Source organism: Rousettus aegyptiacus, unplaced genomic scaffold, assembly GCF_014176215.1.
Source record: "Rousettus aegyptiacus isolate mRouAeg1 unplaced genomic scaffold, mRouAeg1.p scaffold_m13_p_15, whole genome shotgun sequence".
Lineage (NCBI taxonomy): Eukaryota > Metazoa > Chordata > Mammalia > Chiroptera > Pteropodidae > Rousettus > Rousettus aegyptiacus.
Genome location: NW_023416290.1, coordinates 17898430 through 17921591, shown reverse-complemented (window position 1 = coordinate 17921591; position 23162 = coordinate 17898430). Strand labels below are relative to the sequence as shown.

Below are 23162 nucleotides of genomic sequence, written 5' to 3'. Positions count from 1 at the left end.
ATCACAGTTTCTGATGCTTGGGGTTTTTTATCGCTTACCTGTTGGCAGCTGCTGGATGCTACAGAAGGTTTGAACGAGGAGTGAATCCTGAGAATGGAGGGAAGGGAGGATTAGAGAAAGATGACTGGCCTGAGCAAAGTAATTTTCAAGTGAAGAAGAGCATTCCTCATTAGAGAAGAAAAAAAGAAAAGATGGGAAAACAATTTAGCTAGATTTCTTACTGATCCTGCTGAAGAGTGTAGGGTGTGCATTCGTAACAGGAGAGTAGCTCCTGAGGAAAGCGGCTATGGTTTGATCCTTGGGGTATCTGAGGAGCAGTGTGACGTCACGGTTACCAACAAAAAGACAAGAATTGGGCTCTGAGCCATGCTCTGTTATCGACTAGTCTTAGGGCATTAGATGAAGTTCCTTATGCTCATCAGGCCTTGTTTCCCTAATTCACAAGATAGTAATTACAATGTGTTTGTCTCGTATTTCATCCAGCCGTTGCAAGAATTAAGTGAAGTAATATCCCTGAGAGTTCTTGGAGAAATCTAACTCAAGATGCGCTTTGGGCTATTGTTTCAGATTAAACTTTCATACCCCTAGCTTTTTTCCTAATTTTTGGAGGATCCTGCCTGCCTCCCCATTCATGGTATCCCCGAGCTGTTGCGGTTGGATTCACTCATGCCTCACCACCACCCCGGAGTGAAACTGTGCCTTGGTTTACACATCAGATGCAAATTCATTCTTCTTAACGTGTTCCAGCAAAAGGCAAAGGTAAAACATTTTCTTTCCTTAGTAGGCAGTCACGAAGCATACTGTATGTGACCTTTTTGACAATTCGACTTTATTGAGATATGAGATAAAGCAGTTTTTAAAAAGTCTCCATTAGGAAACAGAGTAAATAAAAACCTTAAAAACCCTGCCTAATTTGGTAGAGATGCGTCCCCAGGGTCCCTCGCGTCCATGCAAATGCTTGTTCTCCGCCCCGCACCCCGACCCCCACCCCCAACTGCGCTCTGATCAGCTGGATGGAGAACCACGCACTGACCAGAGAGCTGACTCTGTGCAGGCTCTCCATCCATGTATGTCCTCTGACTCACCTCATGGCAGCTTGGCCCATTTTTCCTGACAAGAAAATGAGGAACAAACATGAGTTCATTAGACTTTTGATTCATGTGACTCCTATCATGCCATCCATATAAATGAAAATTCAGGTTGTAGATTAAGGAAAGTTTGCTCTATGGTATCTTAAAAGGTACTCTACCTTCTTCCCTACAATAAATTACACAGTGCTTGAAATCTTGCTTAGTTAAAAACATCTTGAGATAGGGAACTAGTTTTTTGGATGCTGAGCAGACCTCAAACTTTGCCTGTGGTGTTTATGAGGGGCTTGCCCTAGGCGGCCACTAATCTGCTTTCTGTCCCCGAGTTCTAACAGCCTGGCTAGTCATTCCCTGGTCTCACTCTAAATCTTCCCTCTCGACCTTGGTTTCTCCCCTAGTTTAATGGAAAACTTTCTACGTAATATGTACATCGAAATATTTCAAAATTCCTTTAGTAAAAAGATATAGCGCTTTAAGCTATCACAATAATTTTTTAAGATTAGTAAACATTTTTTATTATGAAAAGAGTTACAAAAAATTAAATGAAAGTAGATTTGATTTTAAGAAACAACTGTTTTGGGGGGAGTTTTTTTTGGTCAACTTTTAAAATTTGCTATACAATTCTATCATTTTAAATAGATTTATAGATATATTTAACCACCTTCATAAAGGTGCAGAACAATTCTATCACCCCCCCCCCAAAAAAAAAAAAAAACTCCCCACCCTCTGGCAAGCACCGATCTGTTCTCTATTGCTCTACTTTTGCCTTTTCCCAAATGTAATGTGAATGGAATCATACTGTATGTGACCTTTTTGACAATTCGACTTTATTGAGATATAATTCACATACCACAGTCTACTCATTTAAAGTATATTATTCAGCGGTTTTTAGTACATTCACGGAGTTGCGCAACCATCACTATAATCAATTCGAGAATATTGTCATCGCCCCATCGCCCCAGAACGGAATCCTGTGCCTTAGCAATCGTTCCCCATTTCTCCCAACCACTCGCCCCTTGCCCTAGGCGGCCACTGATCTGCTTTCTGTCTCTATAGATTCCAGGCAACTGTTTTTAGTGATATTTTGTGCATGACTTTTGATGTTTCTCGGACTGAACTTTTTCCAGTTTTATTAATTTAACTTTGCAGAACTGTGCGTTGTAATTTATAAAGCAATTTCTATAAAGCTTAATATTGGTGAGGAGGGAACTTTATTGTGTCTTTTTTTCTCAGGGATACGCAGAATAGTTTTTCTCTTTTAGACCTTCTACTTAAAAAAATAAAGGTCCTCTCCATGAGAATCCTCCAAGATGGTAAGGGTGTGTTAGTCACATTGGAATGATAGTTATTTGGGAGGGAATCCTAGAAAGCTGAGTTTTGAATTCTGAGGGTAAACTGGGTATTTTATCCTGCTACATTCTGCTGCCTGGGAGTGATGGCAGGGCTCTTGACTCCCAGGTTTGCTTTGGTGAGTGTTCTCTGTGAGCCCTTCTCTCCTCTATAATGGATGTGATCATGGCTTCTCATAGGCTCTCATAAGCATCAAGTGAAATATGATTATTCGAGCCAGTGCTCTTTAGCAGTTCTCTTCTTTATGGGAAGTAATGTCATGTAGGGTTGATAGACAGAGGACCCAGTCACGAGACCTGTCTCTACATTCGGAGGTGTGAGTTCTCACTGTTAGAGGTATTACCTTGGGCAAGTCACTTAACTTCCAGTTGTTTCCCCGCGGCCATCTGCTATGTGACAATGAATAATAGAAGGTCTTTCGAAGTTTAGCTGTGATCATTTATGTGGATGTACTTGAAACATAATAGAAGCTTAACAAATATTTGCTTTTCTCTTTGCTAAAGTAATTGATTTTTAGCCATCATAATCTTTAGGGAGCTTGTTTTGTACAACTATACGAAAGTTACTGAAAAGAGTTTTCAAAGGCTATGGTAGTCTGAACTTAGATGCACACTTCGACCAGAGCCAGCACTACATTTTGAAATGCTTCTTAAAGCTTAGAAGCACAATGTGTTGCTAAAAGGAAAAGACTGTTTGGGTGGACGATGGACAAAGAAGAAACCCACACCAGGATGACTTGAGTTTTCCCTGCATCGCTAAGTCTCTGTAGGGAGCTGAAGGAACTCTCTGGCTTTCAGGGCCTCGAACCCAGATGGTCTGACTGAAGATCAGCTAATGATGAGCCACAGGCTCCAATCTGAAGTTTTCTTTAGACAAAAGACTGATGTGTGAGGACCAAAGAGAAAAAGAAGTCGGGAATGATTAGTTTTGGCATAGAAGGGAAAGCTTGTTTCTTCCTTAATTGATAGAGTTTTATAATAACACCACCACTTCTGTATCAAGCAATAATTACCTTTCGCAGAAAATATAATAAAATAGCAGTCACTTACTGAGTGTGCTTCCTCTATCAGGTGACTAATTCCTTATGAGGTGTGTTATTGATATTCTTGTTATTGATAAAGGAAACCCACGCTCAGAAATGATACTTTGCTCCTTTAGCTACTACATAAATGGAATCTGAGCCAGCTTGAGTCAAGCCGATGTGTTTTATTTAACTTCAAAAGTTATTTTCAAAAAATAATAATTATAACATGTGGAAGGTAAGTAATGTCCTTGACTTTAGTTTATCAAATTGACTTTATACATTAACTCAAATGTAAACAGCAAAACACGATTGCTGCCGAGGGACCAGTAATGAGTGTTATGGAGCATGCGCAATGCGTCACTCATTACTCTAAACACTTGCTAAGTTTTCATTCATTTAATCCTCATGACGACCTTATGATATTGATATGATTACTATTCCTCTTTGTGCAGATAAAGAAAAATTAATTAACTTGCCCAACGACGTGTCGCTCTGTGAGGCAGAGCCGGAACTTGAACTCAGGAAACGTGGCTCTCGAGCCCAGCTCTGTCACTGCGCTGACCCCATGCGCAGTCTCCCTGTCTTGGGGGGAGGCAAGAGCCCAGAGGCAAAAAACCAGTCAGGACAGCCAAAGCAAGAGAAAGCCCCCAATTTCGACAATTTGCCGTTATTTTTACTATGATCACAGCTTGAAGAGATGAAAAGAAAACATTTTTTTTAATGGAAATAGCACTGAAAATTTAAACATTGAATCAAGAGTTTAAAGCTTGATCATTAAACCAGTTGAATTTATCTGTATTCACTTCAGCAAGCAACTTGGTTTACATCAGTTATAGTTGCCACCATTTGCTGGAAAGAATAATTTTCCTCTTCTGGCAAACCAAAGTAAATAGCTAAGACTGAGTCATGATTGGCTCAAGCCTTTTCTTCCGCACATATCTCACATTTTTCTTTTGCAAAATACTTACTTAGCTTGTGTTTTCTTCCCATTAAGCAGCAACTCTTTGATATCTCATATTCTCTCATATTTTTTAAAATGCTGCCACAAAACTTGGGACTTTGAAAAGTGGTTAAGATGACCAGATTACCAGTAGTGAAGGGCTGGATAATAGGCAAAGAATATAGGGATCAGGTGAGTCGCAAGGCCGTCTTTAGCTCACTCCCTTCTCTCCGTGGCATTTGCAGCCTTGCATTTAGATGCCTGAAGTAAACTAGCCTGGCAAGTGGTGTCAGCTGTGTTACGGGTGCTCGCTGCTCAGTATGTGGCACTCCATGACTCCTGTGTGGTCTATAAATAGCTGTTTCCATTTATGAATGATAGCTTTCTGCAAAGAAGTAAAACGGAAAATGGGTGAGATTTCAACTTCTCCTTTCAAAAAATGTGTTAGGATCACCTCTACTTCCTTTCATTACTGGAGTGTCAGGTGACTCTTTAAGCAAAACCCTAGTTTTCTCTCATCTTGAGGAAATCGGTATGAGTGGAAGTATTTTAACATTAACTTTAACATAAAAGAAGCTGTTTAATCTCCATGTCAGTCCTTGTGCCCGTTCTTGGGCTCAGGCAAGGTCCTCTTTTGGTATGCCTTGTGGTCTAACTGGATCCACTTCTGGTGATTTCCCTGGACTAATAGTCCCTAAATATGGTAGCTTAAGGCTTGGCATTGGGCAGAGGTGGTATGTTACTCTTGCTTTCTATGGGGCTCATGGTAAAGATGGGGACTCTTGTGTCAATGTTTTTCAGGCTGATTTAGAAAGAGCACGGGGCATACACTTAAATAAACCCCACTGACCGACAGTTTGGGCCCGTTGCTGGGCCCGTAAGAACCTTCGGAGCACAGAACCACTGTGCCATCCTAGACCGGCCACGTGAAACCCTTCTGAGACTGAGCCAGACACAGCAAGTAGAGAGCTAAGTCATCTCGTTGTACTTCCTGGCTCAACCAAACATAAACAGATGAGAAGAACCTGAGCCAAAAAGGGTATTAGGACTGTGATTTGGGTTAATATTACTACCCCAGGGTAGTAATGGATTCATTACTGGACAGACACTGGTTAGAAAAGCCAGTTCAGTAAATAATGATGTGTCATCATTAAAGAAATGTCTCGGACAGCAGGTCCTCAAATAACGCCCCTTCTTTCAATGTCCTTTAGTTATAGTGTTGATAAGGAAAAAAATTGGTTCCCTGCCAGAGCCACTGTTTGTGTGGAGTTTGCACATTCTTGCCTCGTCTATGGGGTTTTTTTTCTGAGGACTCAGGTTTCCTCCCACGTCCTGAAGATGTGCAAGTAAAGTGACTGGCGTGTCCACATTGTCCCAGTCTGAGTGTGGCCCTCTGATGGAAGGGTGTCCCACCCTGAGCCTGGAGCTACCAGGTGAGACTCTGGCCACCGTGACCGTAAACTGGAATAAGTGGTTTTGAAAATCATGATCTTTTTTTTAATTTACCTTTTCTAAATGTATGTATAACTCACATTTATTTCGCTGTTTAATATTAGAAGTGTCTGGGGTCTTTATTTAGAAGTTTAGTGATGTTTGTGTGACCAGAAATATGCTACAGGGGCTGAACTCTTGTTTATATCAATTAGCCTGTGGCAAAATTGATTTTGGTATGTATTGTTTAGCTTAAAGTCATAGGTTCCAAAAACCTATAGATGGTTTTAAGTGAGGACTTACTGTGTTTGTATGAACGGGAAGATATCTTCACATTAGAGCAGATAAAAGAATGGAGCCCTTTTTAGAGGTTTGTTTAAAGTCATCAAAAGAACAACATAAACTAATGGGAAACGAGGAAAATTATTTAGGCTTCTATGTGCAAGATCTATGGGGGTAAAGTTGAAAAAGATGAGCTAAACCTCAGCCAGAGAAGAATACTGAACTGAATTACTTCTAATGTTTCTGACTGCCCACGTTTGATGAAATGAACAGGTTGGAAATTTTCTGTATTTCTAAGTTTTACCTTTAAGATCGAGGGAAAATTTTTCCTAGGAAGCTCTCCTTCACTGTAAGTTCTTTTTATTTCTGTGTCTATAATCTAATCTGAATACATTGAGTTTATTGAGACCCTCCCATTTGAAAGTGTTTCGTTATCTATTTATGATTAGACTATTGTTTGTTTATCTAGAATTTCAAGTGTTTTATCCTTCTCGTAGACCTTGAGGTTTTAAACATGAAGTAGAATTGTTTTATCAATCATACAATATTTGTTCTCTGACAGGCGATTATAAACAATGAGGTAGAGTGACTCTTGAAATAAGGGAAAATGATAGCAATAGTTTTATAATAGATGAAATATAAGTGAGTTGTGTTTTAAAAAAAAAAAATACTCTGCAAAGCTAATACTTTGGAAATGTTACCATGTTCTTTATGGCTATAGTATGACCAAATTTAGTATTAAATGACTTTCTATTTTTTACTATCAAGTTTGAGAACAAAAATCAAATTCACAGAAGCAAAAATATGATATGAAAGTCAACTTTACTATACACCAGCAAATGCATTTGCAATCGTGGGCTCTGTTTATCAATCAGAGTTTCCCCTTCCCAACCCAAACATTTTTTTCTGTTTCGAGTTTCGGTATAGGGTTACGTTGGCAGTGGATAAATTCCAGTCCCCACTCTTGATTCAGGGCATGGAATTATAATGCCATATGGGACAATTACTGTAGTAGTTAGCCATCAGGGAGCCTGGGGCAAACCATCGACAGCATTTCCATTGCACGTGGAATTCAGCATCTGATAAGGTTTCCAACACTATTGAACTTTGACTTTCTTCTTCAAAAGTGGGTGAGGTGATAGTGTAGAGTTTTTCTGGTTGTTCTCAGCCTTGGCTGCCCATTAGAATCAATGGACAGCATTTACACCACCGCATGCCCATGCTGAACCCCGACAAATTAAATGGGAATTGGGGAGAACCCACACATCAGTAGCTTTTAGAGCTCTCCCAAAGATTCTGCTTGTGTACCAAGGTTGAGCACCATTTCACTAGACCCAGCCATCACAGAATCTTTGAACTGTTATAAGAAAATGTTTAGATCAATTAATTAAGGTTGTCCTGTTTGGGGAAATGAGTTAGGCCGAGATGTGCTCCGAATAACTACCTACCCAAAAAGGCCACCTCAAGGCACCCCTTTGAGGAAAGGCGACTACAGTGAGTGCCAGTTAGAAGGTGGACAGTTTCCTGGTTAAACGCTAGCTTCACTCAGTTTCTCCCTTGCGCTTAAGAAGCATCTGTAATGGGACAAGGACACACCACATGCTGGAACAGCCTCACTCTCCGCTGTGCTGTAAGCTGGGTGGGGTTGCACAGAGCTTCTCGTGCTCCGGGGTCTTCACATTCCCACATTCTGGCCTGGAGTATCTTGCGTGGGCCGGGGGAAGGAGTCTGCTCTCCCAGGACGTGACTCCGGCAGCTCTGAGGGTGACCTATTCACCTTGGCTTCTGCAAAGCAACCTGTGAGTAAGAAAAGATTATGCAGTAGGAAACCATGAAGTAGCACAAATCTGTCATAAATCCTTATATGTTTTTCTGTTTACCTACTACAGATTGGCTGATACCCTCAGAAATGGGATACCTATTTTGTCAAAGGGCTCGGTGGTGAGGTCTGCTCTATGAACCCTGGACAAATGACCCCCTCTCCGAGCTTCTTTTGTGCCATCTGTTGGAATTCCGTATCAGGATTCATTGTGAAAGAGTATGTGAAAGTGCTTTATTAAAAAACAAAAAGAAAGAAATTAATTGAACCCCATTCAGACTCTGACTGAGCAGGTGTGCGCCCACCTGCCCGTGGGAGAAGGAGCAGTCCTCAGGAAACCAGCAGCCCTGTCCAAGAGGTATTTTCCTCTTTCTGCATCATTCATGGTGATTTCGTGAGCCCATACGATCCATTAAGAAAAAGAAAAAGGACAGACAATACTAAAATGCTGGTGAGGATGTGGCAAGACTGGAGTATTAGGAGGGACAGACAGACACTGCAGGAAACCCTCCAGCAGCTTACAAAATTCTTACAAAATTCAGCATCCATCTATCTCGCCACCAAGTAGTTCTACTTTTAGGTATTTACACAGGAAAAATGAAAACGTATGTCCACAAAAAGATGTGTAGGATGATGTTTTCATAGTACATTTTTTTAAAACCCTAGAAATGTCTCATATTTATTGTCAGAAGTGCGGGTCAATAAATTTCAATGATATATTCATAAAATGGGATACTACTCTGACAAAAAAAATTTAAAAAGGTACTGATAGATGCGACCACTGGCCGGATCTCCAACATTATAGTAAGTGAAGTAAGTCACGTAGAAAAGAATAATACAGTAGGATTTCATTTGTATGAAGTTTAAAAACAGTGATCACGGGGAGGGTCATTTAGAAAGAGAAAGGAGACTGTGGAGGCGATAGGAATGTTCTGTATCTGGTTTTGGAGGGTGAGGATGCGGGGCAGACACATGAAGTCTGATCTGGCGTAGCCTTTAAGATCTGTGCATTTCACCGTATGTACATTTTTTGTAGTGGTTAATCGAAATTTGTTTTTCTTTTTTAAATTGTGGCAAAATACACGTAACATGACATTTACCGTCTTTAACCACTTTCCTGTGCCCTGCGGCATTAAGGGCACTCTCACCGTCACGCAACCATCACTACCATCCAGCTCCAGAACACTGGGTATAAATTTTACCTCAGGAAGAAAAGCAAACTAAAAATAATGTCGTACGGTGAGGTCCATTGAGTTATGACTAGGTATCCATCTTGTGCCTCTGTGAAGCCGACCCTGACGCTCAGGGCCGCCTGCTTTTCTCCATGGCTCCGAGATGTGCCCAGCATTCCTCCGTTGTGGCATCGGTCACGTCTCGTCAGCGTAAGCGTTCATTTCCCTGGTTCTCCCACTGTCCCCTGGTCTCCCAATGACAGAGGCTGCTTTCCTCATCCTCGTTTTCCAGGTAAGGAAGGCTTTTATGACAATGTGCTTAGCCGAATGGCCCCCATCCAGAACTTGGCTTGGTACATTTCCAAGGTCTTCTGAAAAAAAAAAAAAAATATGTATCTATGTTTTTGACAACTATATCTGTACAATGGTTAAAGACACCGTATGAGAATTTAGAATCCCAAAATGAGGAGCATTTAGTATGAATTCTTGGCACCCTTTGCCTCTTTAACATGTGTGCTTTGCCGCCTCTCCTCCTTCTTGCTGGAGGAGGCTTGTGGATTCCCGCACCCTGCCCTGTGACTTAGACACTTTCCTTTGTCCTGCGCCCTGTGGGTTCCTGTCCTGCCTTCACGTGTTCTATCTGGACAACACCAAAGGGCCTGGACGACCACTGCAAACGCTTCATTTTCCTAGCAGCTCAGAAGCGTCGAAACTAAAACTTCACACTTTTCTTCTTCTGAAACTCCAACAATTCCAAGGAATAAAGGGAATGATAAAATAATGGGAGATGTTATCACATGCTGCTGTTCAAGGAGCTGGCCACGTGACTTTTTAGCCGGGCCACAGACGGTCCTGCAGGCAGCCCCTTCTTTCTCTTTTAAGCCTGAAAACCAAAAATAGAGTTGTATGTGATAAGGGCTTCCATTCCCAGACCACTAAACAATTTGGACCTTTCCTAATTGCACATTCCTGTTTAGACGTAATTTTCATTACATGTTCAGCATTTTATCCTTGGTCTCTAATTGTATGCATTTCCTCCACAAATAAGGCTGCCAACTTACATCAAAGAGAGTGTTTTGCTTAAGGATAAAGAGTCTCTGCTTTCAGCCTCCCTCCTGATTTTCATTGTGTTGCAGTTGAATTAGGTTTATGGCATCTCTGTTTTTTTTATAGTATTCATATCAACACCTTGGTCTTTTGGCTTTCTACTAAATGTTTAAAATTGCAAGTTTAAAATACAATGAAACACTCCAGTAACTGCACTAACTATTCCCTTGAACTGATTAAGAGACCGCTGCTAAAGACTCTGAATTTGTAGGGGTGGGCAGCACCACCATGCAACAGATGGAAATGTCCATTTGCTGCTCGATGGGAAAAATTCTAAATTTGATGCAGGAAAGATTGTTTAAGGATGTCAACACATGATTGTAAAAGTTGAACATGCAAAAGTGAAGACTGCTTAGACATTGAAAGGAATCTCATTTCACAGATGGGAAACTCATTTATTCATTCATGAGCAAATAGACGTTGAGGGACTACTCAATGCCAGGTTCAGTTCTAGGTGCTCTGGGACAGTGAACAGGAGACGAGGCTCTGCTCCAATGCTAATGCATTGCCAGTGAAGACAAAAAGACACTATAGTAATAAATATCTTCAGGTTGGATGAAGGGGCCGGAGGAAAATGAGACTGAGTAATGAGACAGAGGATGTGTAAGTGATGGGGGATGCTTCTTTAGCTAGGTTAGCCAGGGTCTCTTTTAGCTGTGATCTGAATAATGTGGAAGGCATGAGGAGGAGCAGATTTTAGGCAGAGGGGACAGCAAGTACAAAGGTCCCGAGGTGGGGATGAGCTTGAGCGTCTGCAGAGAGGAAAGAAGGCTCCTGCCTTCTCCAACCAAGGCCCCTGAAGACTTTAGTGAAGAACTTAAATTTTATTCTAAGTTCTGAAGAAAGCTGTGGGAGGGCTTTAATCAATAGATTCAGCTGTGTGGGGAACGTGGGAGACAGCAAATAAAAATACGGGATGCTAGGTTAAACTCACATTTCAGGTAAGCAATGAATAATTCCTTAGTATAAATATGTCTTGTGCAATATTTGAAACATACTTATACTAACAAATGATTCGCTGTTTATGTGAAATTCCAGTCTAACCGGGTGTCTTTTACTTAATCTGGCAGCTGGGGCACCTGTGCAGGAGGCTACGGTGGTGGAGCCAAGAACAGATCAGATTGGGGATAGGTTGTGCATGTTGATGAATTGGATTTGAGGGGTGAGAAAAGCAAGAATCAAGGGTGGCTTCTAGGTTTCCAACCTCAGCACCTGAGGATGCCTTTACAGAGATGGAGATGGGAGGACTGGGTCCAGTGTGTGTTGTGATATGGACAAGTCTTATTTATTTAAGGGTGTAGCAGACATGACGTGGTATGGAGATGTAGAAGTGTGATTTTGAGGGAGCTATAAATCATCTTGGTTTGGTACCCCATCCATTCCCATCTTTTCCAGACTTCTCCTCTACCCTCATCTAATATTTCTCTGCTCAAACAGGAGAGAGAAGCAATTTAGACCATAGTGTGATCGGGATAAGCTACTTCCTAAATGAACTTAAACCCTAGCCAAGCTGCTGCTAAGAGAAATGGTGGAGAAAATGTTTTTCATAGGAATTGAACTAAAGAATATTTCTGTTTCATTGTGTAACAGATTTTTATGTTCATCTTTTGCAATGTGTCTTTAAGGCTCCATTAATAGACATAATGAAACACAACAATTTTTACAATGAGGTGGTTTTGTGGACAAAGACAGAGAAGATCAACCAGGCTCCAAAGTGTTTTAGTCCAAAAATTTTAAAAATACTATATTACAATTAGACCTTACAGTGACTGCACTTAAGTATTTTCTGAAATTTTAGACCAAATAAGAAAGCCTTTGATTATGAGGGAAAAGTAAGAATATACAAGCACAGTTGCAATATTGTACTTCCTGATTATAAAGATATATCTCTTTTAAAAATAGACTACAAATATAACTTTTAAAAATAGGCCTTGTGTAAAAAGGTTATTCATCTTGACTTTATTTTTATGTAGTAATGAATTTCTGTAATTAGATCTAAATCTGGTCTTATTCGCATTTAACTATTAGAATAATTGACGTTGCTACATATAAAAAATTGTAAATCATGTAATAGTATAGTTATTGAGAGATATACCTGTTGAAACCACTTTATTAGCTAAGTATTTTAATTACAGAAAGTTTGTATGGAAAGTGGCCTTATATCCAAAGAATGCTTTGCAAAAATAAAAACTGGTCGCGTTCCATTTTTTTTTCCTTTTCTCCACCCCTCCTATTAAAATCTCTTAGTAAAGATTTTTACCAAAAATTCACGTTAAAGTATAAACAGTAAAGTTTACTATGTTGCTTTTTTTCCAAAGGTGCTCACATTTTAGTAGGGGACAAAATATTGGCTTCGGTCAAATCAGTGTAAGAATCATCTGTATTGTTTGCTACAAAAGCTCGCACCCCACTATTCACACATGGATTTCAATTCAGAGATCTGTCACATACTGGGCCCAAGAATCTGCATTTTTAACAAATACGCTGATCTTTCTTGTGAACTAGCAAATATGGAAAACACCAGCTTGAATGAAAGGATTAAAGTTGTAATTGTTGAATTACAACTAGATTAAAGGTATGAGTGAAGGCACCTTTTGAGAGGCTGGAGGAGAAATTCTTGCACATAGATTATTTTATTAGTTAAATAATTCAGCAAATTTGTTGCATGTCTTCTAACGGCCTTGGCAGTGTCCTGGGCGCTGAGGACACTGTGGACTATGATATGAACGAGTGCCCGAAACAGGTAGGGACATGGAAGGAGGGACGCGCAGTTCTGCCTGGAGGTTCAAGACAATTTTCCACATAGGACTTGGTACTCAAAATGGGTTATTTGAAACAAGAAAGGGCTGTTCATAGGGGCAGTATTTCAGGAAGGAAGCAGGTGCAAAGTTCTGGAGGGGGTACAAGAGGTCTTAGGATATTGGGTTTCCACGTGGCTGATCTGTAGGGCGGGTCGGAATGAGATGAGCAGCTAATAAAACCAGGAATGTAGGTTGTTGTGAAGGGCGTCACATGCCAAACTCTGTCATGTGAGGAACGAGGAAATGGAGGGGAGAGAGAATTGTGGTTGTTTTTGGAGAGATAACTGGAACTGGAACAGTAGTATGCAGGGTGAAGAGTGGGTGGTGGTGGGGGGTGTGTGTGTGTGTGTGTGTGTGTGTGTGTGTGTGTGGTGAGAGCAAGCAAGAGAGAAACAGAATAGTAATGGAAAAGCAAAAAGACAGGAAGGCGAGGCAGGAGAGGTTTTAGCGCAGCTCTGCGCGGTATAATGAGGTCCTGAAGCGGGTGGAGAAGAGGACTGGGATTGTTCGGGCACTAACTCGGAAGGGGGTGGGGGAACGGTGACTGCGTCCTGAGAAGGCCGGCCTTGCCGTACTTAACTTGAAATACACTGAGATGACCCCATACTTTAGGATGCAAATGCTCCCTTAAAATGAGGGTGAAGAAGAAATAAAGAGAATGTTCCTATTTCCTAGTGTGAGAGGTGTTTGGTTCCTTTGGTGCTCAGGGTGTGATAATGTAGGTGGGTCAGGTCCTATCAGCTGCTGTGACCACAACCCTTCCGGCCATCTGTGTGTACTCAGTGACCAGCCCAAGCTCTGGAACCTTTCCTGGAGACCTCCAGTTCCAGGATTTTTGTGGGAATCCAGACAAAGCCATCACGGTGTCCGTATTCCTTGTGCCTCCTTTCCACCAGCCTCGTTCTCCCCTTCCAGACTTGAGAAAATGCCATACCGAATAAAATCCAGTAGACTTACCTGCCTGGTAAAATAAGGAAGATCAAGGAAGCTGCTATTCTTTTAACTCCCTGTCCTTGTTCATTTTGTTTTTAACAGTGGAGCCAAGTTTCAAATGCAGAAAAGATGAACAATGCTAATGGATTGGTTTCAAGTGGGACTCAGGGCCAGCTAAACCTGAACTTGGCTCTTAGCCATCAGTTTGTGTGCCTGAGGTTTCACCTGCTTTGAATTAGGATAATTTAATAGTGTCTGATTAGACTGGGAGAGTACAAATGAGTTTGTTAATCAGAGGAAAAAGTTGCATTTTATGCTTATCGTATTAACCATAAGTTGATGACTGAGGCCACACTCTTTCCTAAAGCCGATCTATTATCTGTTCTTCCTTTTGAAAACGTGCCTCCTCCTTTCAGTTTCCGGCACTCTGTGTTGCAGCTGTGTAATCTTTCTGGAACTGGGTGCCGCCTGCTTTCCATATTGCAACTCTCACTGTTCTTCGCTGGACCTTTCATGAACCTACGTACCGTAATTCCGGATATCCTCAAGCCTCTGATGTCCAGGCTTAATCACGTTAACTGAGTTTGTTTAAATATAGTTTATTAAATTTATATCCTTTGAAAATTGATACTGCTGTGAAATCAGAACCAACCTCTGAAGTATATGAGGTTCTGGACTAAGATCTTGAAGTCTGGGATTCTTTTTTTTCACTTTGTCACATCCATGTTGCTGGACCTTGAGCATAACTGTCTTGTCTGTGAAATCAGGAGGTTGGACTACTTCATCCATGGTTCTGGAACTTTCACAGGCATAAGCATCTCCTGAGAGTTTTCTGAAACCCAGAACTGCTGGCTCCACAGGAAGAGAGTCTGATTCTGCAAGTCGGGTGGGGCCTAAGAATTTGCATTTCTAACCAGTTCCCGGAAGATGCTGAGGTTGCTGGTCTAGATGACTTCTTCAATCTTCTCCAGCTCAAAAAATTTGATTTTGTGTTCTTCTGTAAAGCATCAAGAGGGGGACTTATAACACTTCCTACACAGATGTTCGTACCTGCCCCTTTCTGCCCTCAGCTTTCGCCAGTGTATTCTGGAATCACTCTTTGCTCTTGCGACCTTCTTCCAGCCTCATTCCTGTGCTCCTGTTTTTTTGTTCCAACAGCTCACGCCACCCAGTAAGGAACCCTCTATCTGTCAGCCTCTGCAGGCCAGGTCACGTCCCACTCACAATGTGGAGCCATTATGGGATGGGCGGTGGTGGACGGCCATCCTCACTTTCGCCGCAAAGTCTGAAGTGTTGGCTCTGGCTTTCCTTTCCCTGCAGTACCCCCTGACCGGCAAACGGTGCTTACCTAAGAGCATACACACATACGTCCCAATGCTGGCTCCATCATTTACTGCCTCTGTCACCTCTGAAAAGTTGCTTGACCTCCCTAGGCCTCAACTTTCTCATCTGTTAAATAGGGGTAATAATAGTATCTAAAGGATTACATGAAACAATCCATGTTAAGTAGTATTAAATAGGTGTCAGCTTTTATCAGCTGCTAATAGGGCAATGCTTGAATCATTAAGCAAACTCAGCATGGATGAGAGATGGTGATGGTACAATCACCCTACATAAGTTATGCACCTGGCTTTTTGAATACTACTCACTTTCACCATTAAATAGGGAAAAAAGAGAGATCTGCTTCTTACCCAAGTCCATTAAAACTTGCTTTAATCATAATTAAATTCTCCCTACTTAAAAATATGAAGCAGCACTGCCAAATAAAATGACAAAGATAAAACAACAGAGAATATGATTTCTAAAATAAAAGAATGGATATTCCATAAGCATATGCTTACCATACTTCGCAAGCTCTAAGACATGTGTTTTTTTACATTTTAATACCTCTGAAATCATAGTTAATGTCATCTTAATATTTCAAAGTATAGCTATTCTTTTTCTTTTTTTTTCATAGTATATAAGATAATGTATCTTCGGTTCATGAAAATACAGAACTTTGAGTAAGTCAGTTTGGTACTTCCACTTTATGGTAAATTATTCCTTGTGTTAGTCCCATTTGTTCACTAAGGCTTCAGAAAAAAAAAATTACCAAGTTGATAATTGGTTAAAGAATAACTGGTTTTAAAGAAACATTTATTTTGCTTTTTGCGGGGAGAAAAAGGGAATACTGGAGAGAAATGTTGGATGTGTTCAATATTAATGTGCTTTCATATCAGTGAAGTAGAACTTATGAGGTCGTGTTTACCGTTGTAGGTAATTAAACAGTCTTATTTTCTCATTTAAAATTAGTGCTGAGGCTGAACCTTCTACTTTTTCTAGTCTTTGTCAGAATCTTTTGGATGACTGCAAAAGACTTATGCCTGATGGCCAAACCTGACACCACTCTGGAAGAGTGTGTACAAAATGTAGACGGCAGTGCAGTGGAGACGCGTATTTATTCTATCTGCAGGCAGGCGGTGTAGACCGTCACACTGGAACAGTTGTTCGAGACGGCTGTCCTGTGTTCGATGATGATTTCGAGCACCAGGTGTGAAGGCAGATATAAATCCCTCATCATGTACAAATGTCACAGTGTCCCCACTCCAGAGAGAAGAGCACAGGCTGACCTCCAGCTGGCTGTGTTCTATTCTAGAAAGGTGGGAATGCTCACACTGCTCTTTAAGCTGTACAGAATAATTAAATGCGGCCTCAGACAGTGCGTGTGTGCGTGGCATCAGACAGAAAAATAAAAAATCAGGTTTCTGTTAATTTGGAGTAGGACTGAGGTCAGGGAGAGTTATGATTTTGAAACTCTTTTAAAAAAGTTTTTATATACTGATATGCTAATCATATTTTGTGGAACTTGCAGTTGAGGGAGTGAGGAAGGGGAAGCTGGTGCTAATGAGCTGGAGATAGAAGCTGAAGACAGAAGGAAAGAAAGAGTTCCCTAAATATGCATCCTCCGGGCACTTATCCTCTGTCAACACGAGGACATAATATGCTCGCTCCTGAAGGAGAGGCCATGCCTTACAGGTGTAGGAACACACCTCCAGTGTCTCTCTTTTAATTCACTCGACAAGTGACAATAGTCGCAGATTCACAGGTGCATAGAATTTGAGCTGGAAGAGACATATTTTGTTCAACCCAGTTGTTTTGCAAGTGAGAAAAGTACATAGGCCCAGAAAAAGCTAAGGAATATATTTGGGATACTCAGAGGTAGGTCGTAATAGGTTCCTCTAAATTTCCTGAAGTTCCATGTTTGTTGGACACAACTATGTAAACAAGACTAATTTAAACTAAACTACCTGTTGTATTAGTAGTTATTTGGGTTTCCATAGGAACCACTTCTGGCTAGCCTAAGCGAAAATGGGGAATTATTGAAAGGAAGCTGAGATATTACACAAACTTGCCCAGAATTGAAGGAAGAGCTGAGCAAGCAAATCCACAGTGGGAAGGAGCCTGAGTGTGCTGGGGACAGCGGCAGCTCACAGGCCTCTGGCTGCCAATGCTGTCTCAGCTCAGCCCACTCACCACTCTGTTTCAGATCCAACACGAGTCTGCGACCTCACCTTAAGCGTGATCTGCTCACGCAGGCATTGCTGACCAACCCTCGTAGCCCTCCCTCTCCTGTTACCCTGTTTTTTCTTCATTGCACTTAACACCACCTCAACGTTTTCTACTTGTTTACCCATGGAGATTAAAAAATACTTGTGCCCAGACCTAACCCCCAGAAACTGTGATTTAACCAGTCTGGGGTAGAGTTGGAATACATGTATTTTTCTTAAAAACAAACAAACAAACAAACAAACAAAAAACCCAGATTGTTCTAATATGCAGCCATGGTTAAGAATCATGGCCTTATAAATTGCCAGAACAAATGCAGAACGTACTGCTATAACCAGTACAGCTGGAAATAGGTTTAAAAGAATTAAGAATGACAAATCTAAAAGCATTAAGGAATCGTAAGGCATTTGTAGCTAAGGACACCGAAGTGATCTTGACAAGAGCCCTCCCAGGTTGAGTATTTGCTCCATACTGTGAATGTGGTGGCCCTTCTAGTGGCCCTGTGGGTAGTAGCAATATCCTTATATTCTAAATGAGTTGACTGAGGCCGAGGGACTAAGTGACTTCCCAAGGTCGACCAGGAGTAGTTCGGGATTCAAACTCAACACAACTATTGGGCTGAGTGGGCCGTGTTCTGAGCAACAATCACAGATTCCCTTGTGGGCCATACAGGGGCTGCGGCCAGAATCCCCCACAGTCTGGAGGTTAAAATGAGGGGAAGTGATTTTAATGGTAACAGATGAGATTGGCAAGCCGTCCCTGACAAGAAAGACTGCTGCACGTTACCAAGGGGGAACACGTTTTAGCAAACATGATAGCAAGAAAGAGGATCTCAGTTGTTGCAAAAAAAGTAGAATTTGCTGGGCGTTCATGGCTAATTAACAGAAATATGAAGATATGTGTGAGAGACTGAACCTCAAAGCAGTTTAGTTAAGACAGAAGAAAGAAATAGAGGAGGGGAGAATGAAATTTGAATTTTGTCTTTTTAAGAAATTGAGATATAATTTACTGTTTGCACTTTTAGAGTTTTGGTGAGAAGAATGAGGAACATAAATCTGAGTGATCTGTTAATAAAGCACTTTTCATACAAATAGTGGAATGGAATAGGCTCCGCGGAGACCCGAAAGCCGCGCCTCTCTCTATCAGGGTGATTTGTGAACAAATTGCTTTTAACAGGGAGAGATGGACGACAGGCCTCTGTGGGTTCTTGAAGAAAGAATCTGTAATCCTTTTGGGTTTAACCATTAGGCAAATTTAGCTTCCTGGTTTCAGAAAGAGAAAACACACCCACAAAAAGAAAAACCCAGGCCCGTGGGAACAAATAACTTCCTCCTCCTGGGCTGCTTGAAAACCCTAATCTGCCTGTCTTGAATCCCTTCCTGTCAGTGTGAGTCGGGCTGGGGAGGCATCCAAGAGGCAAATGGCTAATGGGGAGAGAGAATGCGCCAGTTTGCCCAAGTGACTGAAAAGCGCACTGGCCGAGGTGTAAGGCTTGGAACATGGCTCTGAAGGCAAAGAAGTTGGTTAGAGGCAGCTTTATAGTCCTGTGTGCACCTGGGAAGAGAAAGGGCCTGGGGAACTGTGTTGTGTCCCCCACTCTCTACTCCGTGGCCTCCTTTGTCCTTCAATCTAAAACGCCTTGAGACTGAAAAATAGAATTCTTCATTTTTTTACTCAGTGACACAATCAGAGAAAAAAGTCAAAGCCAATTGAAAAAGAGACATCCACAAATACAGAAACCATTTTCCTGCCAAATATGTGAGTGTGGGCTGTAAATACGGTGAAATGGTTTAGCAGATTAATTTAGGGGAGCCCAGTATGAGTAGGGGAAATGACTGAAATCTGGGCTACTTAAATTTCAGTAAACCCAAAGGAGGGCTGGAATTGAGGTAGAGATGTGTGTGTGGGAGGGTTCATTAGAAATTCTCTGGGGTGCTTTAGTTGTTCGTGGAATCAATGCTCGAAGATTCCTTAGCGATTTTTATTGAACAATTTTGTTTGTGCAAAAGGTCACGTGAGCCTTTTTTCACTTAAGTGTGATAATATCACTATAATCTGGCTCCCCTTGTTTTGGGGGACAGGGATGGAAAACAGGAAGTAAGACATTGTTCACTTGTTTTGGGTGAAGTATTTAACACATGCTATTTCATTTAATCCTCACAGTAACCTTTGAAGGAGGAGTATTATCTACAGTCAACAGATGAGTAAAATGAAGTAACTTGTTGATGTTTATATGGCTATTAATAAATGGAAGAAACAAACTGGATCCAAATTTCCTCATCCTGAAGTCTTTTGCTACTTCATTTCGGGAAAATTATTTTTTAAAATAGAGATGTTCAGCCCAAATTCTTTGAACAATCACAAATTCTCAGATAATGGGGGCGTTTGATTGTTGTCATGGTCTAGACATGTCTGAAACTAGAACAATTTTGGGAGCTGACATTTACTGATCATCTATTACAAGCCAAATAGATTGTGGCTATTAAAACAATGGGCTCTACTTATAGAATTGCTTCTGGCTGCAAACTATAGTCCATGGGATTTCTAGGTTCAACTTTAATTCAACAAATGGCGTTTTATTGCTGACCTGGTAACTGGGTGGTGGTTGCTTTTATGTTTTGGCGTGGAAAGAGGATGGTCTACAAAGAGGCAGAATAGCCGGTGCCTGCCCTTCAGGAGTTTCCAGTCACATCGACGGACAATTCAGAAGTTACTTGATGGCATGAAACAGTGCTGTGAGAGAAGTGCTGGGCTTGCGGCTAAGTTCCAAATCGACTGTAGAGAGAAGAAAGCAGAGGGAGAGAAGGATGTAGGCTGGAGGGGACCAGGCAAGACTGGGGGTGAGTTGGGCTATGGAGATTAGGTAAGATTTGCCTAAGTGGGGAAGAGCTCAGATGCAAAGGCGAGATGATGCTGCATGTCGATAAATACAGCTGTCTCTTTATGACAGTGTTACCACTGGGGGCAATTTGAACTTCGGTATCACCTCAGTGGCGTGGTGGGGGGGTAACGACGCAGAAGTGTAGCATTTTTCCTCGGTTCTTCTCCGCCGACTCGGCTAAGAATCACAGGTCAGTGAGATTTAGAAAAGATTTATTAAAAATATATTTTAGAAAGACAGAGTACGCTCCAAGGGCAGAATGGGGTTTTAGCGAAGAGGGCTATAACCCCCAAGAAGTGGGAAGGTCTGTCTTATATTCGGGCCATGACGGGTGGTTACAAAGGCGTTCCTACGGGATTGGCACGTGAGGTCCTTTTGATTGACACTTGGCTGCTATATAACTCTTGGCCTAGTGCACATACGCTTACCCAGAATTCAGTCTGTTATAATTTGATTCATGAACTTCCAGGTATAAACATGGTATTATGAGAGTATAATGAGGCTGAGGCTGTGGGCAGGTTAAGGTAGTACCTTCTGCACACCCGTCTGTGGCCGTATTAAACCAGCTATATAGGTTATGGCCCTCCTCTCCTTTGTCTCTGGGATGCAGGAGGGATTCTCTGACTGCCAATAGGGTGTTCTTTAGGCGGTCTCTAGGCCAGGCTCTATTCCTTTGTTCTCCTGTCATTCATGTCTGACTAGCTACCTAACAACAGAAGCTGTCTGTTTAGAGTAACACAGGCGATGGCAAGGTGCATTGGAACCAGGCTGTGAGGGGCTATGAGGGGCAAGTTGAATATTTGAGATTTTATCCTATTGGCAAGAGTAGTGGTATTGGGAGCAATAGAGATGATGGTATAATAGTAATAATAATAATAATAATATCTAAGGTATATGGAGCGTTTATTCTACTGGGCACTCTAGTCAACAAGCGAATATTCGTAGAGCCCGTGCGAGTGCCAAGCACCGCTCTGTGCTGGTGCTGCAACAGTGTACAGAACGGGCAGAAGTCTCTGCTCTCACTGGGCCTCCATTCATGTGAGGAGAGACGGACAGATGCGGAAACGGGGCTTGTAATCCCCTGAAATCTAGATTTTTATAATAATGCTGTGAAGGAACTTACATAGAGAAAAGAGCTTGGTTCTTTGTATAGGCATTGACTTATTTAATCAGGTAAATAATAGAAGTCAATCTTTGAATAATTTTGAATATAAAGTGACATGATGAAAATATAATTCGCGAAGTTGAGCAATGAGTCGGGGAAGGACCGCTGTTGTAGGGGCCATTGAGGAGGCATAGAAGGCAACCGCAATCAGAATAGTTATATCTAAAATGGACTTTTTAGTAATTAATACCATGTAGGGTTTAGCAAAGAAAGAAGACTTTCTTTACTAAAAACCACATGGGGAAAAAGAATTCATCAGAATACACTGTGTATCTGGTCCATGCCTTTTCCTAAGCCTAGAGACCGAGAGCTATAAAACTGACAGGGTGCGATGGAGAGCCGATTCTAATGAATTGTGATATGGAGGCCACAAAGATGACAGTGGTTTTGACCCTGAATTAACTAGGATGGTGAGAAAAATGAGAAATTTACACTAAGAAAAATGGAAATTCAACAGAATATCTGTCGTGCTGCTTAAGTGATTTAAAATTTTCCGAAAGTAATTGGGGACATTCTTTACAATATTAATGCTTACCAGAACCAGTAGTTTCTCCTTACGACAGTATAGGCAAAGTGAAATGTAAAGAGAGCGGGTTCCCAGTGCCAGGCGGCCTCGTTTCTTGTCCCCCTCCCCCCTGCCACGTCCCCCCAGCATGCACCTGGCCGGGGACCCCACCCTTGGCTGTCTTTCTGCCTCACCGCTCAAGCCGATAGCACACACTTGCTCTGTCCTAACCGCTGTCTGTTGCTGCTCACTTTTTAAAATTATGGGCTCACGGGTTCCCAAACATTCTTAATTCACAGCACCTTGAGTAGAGCAGTAATTTTTTCATGACAAGCCTAGAGCAGGAGAAACATCAAAGAGTTTCATTCACAAGGTAGTTAGGTTCAAACAACTTAAAGTACATATTCGTCACAACAACTTAGTACCATTTGAAAAGATAATTCACGTACATTGAAAGCAAAGTTGTTGCGTGTTATTCTTAAATGGCCATGACTATACACTAATGTAATGTGTATTCCTGTGCCACACAACTTCTCAATTCTTAGAATCATATTTGGATACCACCGTCCTCACTTTCTGTTCCATATTTATCTTCATAGGATACATGCTTTTTATCACAGTGACTATAGAAAATTTGGTTTCGTACAGGTATGAGGTTGTTGAAAGGAATACGGCACAATGTAATGTTAAAGCTGACCTGCCTCGAGTTGATAGTTCTCATAGTGTCTGATAGATTCATTGTGTTTCCCTTGAAATTTGGAACTATCCCCAAGCACCCCTGTGAGTTTGCTGTGGTGCCGTGGGGTCCCTTGGCCCACAGTTTGGGAATTATTGTACAGGCCTGTTCACTACCATCTCTATTTCTTCTCCTCAATCTTATGGTACTTCTTGGCCATATCTATTTTAAGAAACTTTGGACCCAGCCATGTCCTCTAGTTTTCTCTTTTTTATGTTTAAACTCCTGGAGTAAGTTTAAATTGACTCTCTCCAGTCCATTTCTTGCATCTTACACTAACTTGGTAAGTCACTGTTTTATCATCAATCTTAGTCCAAAGAATGGTCTCCAGTTCTCATTCTACCTTAAGGCTTTTGCATGTAAAATCTTGGCCCTGCGACCT

General features: G+C 41.5%; 1 protein-coding gene across 3 annotated transcripts in view; it reads left to right on the top strand.

Moving 5' to 3' along the window:
- The window catches only part of LYN (LYN proto-oncogene, Src family tyrosine kinase), a 110478-nt gene that overhangs the window by 11007 nt on the left and 76309 nt on the right, over nt 1–23162 (top strand). The window contains exon 1 of one of the 3 annotated variants that reach the window (XM_016126189.2): nt 1790–20564. The exons of the other annotated variants lie outside the window; for them this stretch is intronic. The gene's annotated coding sequence lies outside the window, so the exon portion shown is untranslated. Of the gene's footprint in view, nt 1–1789; nt 20565–23162 lie in introns of those variants that run through there. 3 annotated transcript variants of the gene reach the window in all.